Source organism: Trypanosoma cruzi, genomic scaffold (genome assembly GCF_000209065.1).
Source record: "Trypanosoma cruzi strain CL Brener 1047053515013 genomic scaffold, whole genome shotgun sequence".
In the NCBI taxonomy this organism is placed as follows: Eukaryota; Euglenozoa; class Kinetoplastea; order Trypanosomatida; family Trypanosomatidae; genus Trypanosoma; species Trypanosoma cruzi.
Genome location: NW_001848977.1, coordinates 1 through 1,522, shown reverse-complemented (window position 1 = coordinate 1,522; position 1,522 = coordinate 1). Strand labels below are relative to the sequence as shown.

Genomic DNA, 1,522 nt, shown 5'->3' with positions numbered 1-1,522 from the left:
GCACCGCACGCACAGCCGCAATGGCCCTGTGCCGCTCGCGGTGCCGGCTGCGCGGACACGCACCCACCGCAGACCGCATCCTCCAACCCACACAGGTATCAACAAAGCTTTCTTAGTCTATCGCTCTCGCCCAGTCGACCGTAACTCCTGCTTCGCAAATCCCTTTCCCACAAATGGCGAATCCAGTGACACAATTCCGCCAGATCGTTAACCCACTACTGCTAATCCTAATACTGCAAGTAACCCCTAATAGCTTGAAACGATATTTGCACTGGTCAAACCAAACTACCTCCGTCTGCTCGGTCGGAGAAGAAAAAGACAGAAACAACAGTCACTAAACACAGTGGCACGCAGAAGCATCCGGCCACAGAAAATCCCCACCAAAGCGCAGCCACCGACACAAAAAAGCACAGACGCAACCACGCAGTGACGCCATCGCCCTCCCACCGCCCACGCAGTCCCGCACAGCCACCATGCAGTGTGGTGGGATCCCGGCGAAAAGATGCATGACCATTGCCGCCGCTCCTGTTACCCAATGGCCACATCACAGAGCAGTCCCGATGCAGTGAAAAACACACAAAACAGCCGAGACGGACCCACGTGGCGGCGTTGCAACCGCCAGCCATCGAGCGTGTCAAAGAATAAAGTGTTGACGCGGAAGAGGAGTGGAGGATTCGCCAGTTGCCAGCAGTCAAAGCGTCGTTTCTCGCTCACGTGGGTCGGCATTGCACAACAAGCAGCGGCACCATCAGCGCACACGACACACACGAAAAGTACGAATAAAGAAGTGCGGCGGCGGCACTCAGACGCGGGGAAAAGAGTCCACACCGATTGCACATTCCGATTGGCTAACAGACATCCGGATGGTGGTCGCGACGCTGCTCTGCGGTGCTTGTGGAGTGTGACTGCAGTGGATTGAGGGGATGATGAGAGGGGTAGGAGACGCAGTGCGGCCCTCATCCATCTCGGTTGGATGTGACACCGGTAACGTCATCTCGTCAGATTGCCCGCAGCAAAGACCGTCGCCGTCAGCGGCGGCCGGTGTCTTCCCTCTCCCACTGGGGCGCCACTTCACCGACGCAATCGCTTGTCTCCTTCCCCACCAACAAAACGAGGGAGCAACCGCGGGAGATGCGACACGTGCGACGAACACGCGGCCGCAGAGTCCCATTGCTGTCGCCATGACCAAACAAGACTGGCTGCAGGGAGCAAAAAAAAGGGCAAACACCTCACCAAACGCTTTAGCATCACGTGAAAGTACAGCAACCGACACAAAAGGCGAAACACCGTGAAGCAGGCACCAAAACCAAGGCTCCTCCAACAAATTCATCGTGAAGCAAAAGAAAAAAAACAAGCCACACAAACCGAAAAAAAAAATTCCGGTGCAGAGACAATAAATAGTTGTGGTGCGCAGCAGCCGTAGCATCGCACCCTTCCCTCATCAAACAGCACCGCACCACAACGCAGCGTAACGACAGCGTGCAATGACGACGATTGAGTAGCACACAAAGCGGCATAAACG

At 55.7% G+C, this 1,522-nt stretch overlaps 1 non-coding gene across 1 annotated transcript; it reads right to left on the bottom strand.

Moving 5' to 3' along the window:
• Positions 1–678: 678 nt before the first annotated feature.
• On the bottom strand, positions 679–749 carry Tc00.1047053461851.10. Its single transcript, XR_008254670.1, has one exon. It is a non-coding gene; the product is annotated as a C/D small nucleolar RNA (snoRNA), TB8C3C3 (small nucleolar RNA).
• Between the last annotated feature and the right edge of the window lie 773 nt (positions 750–1,522).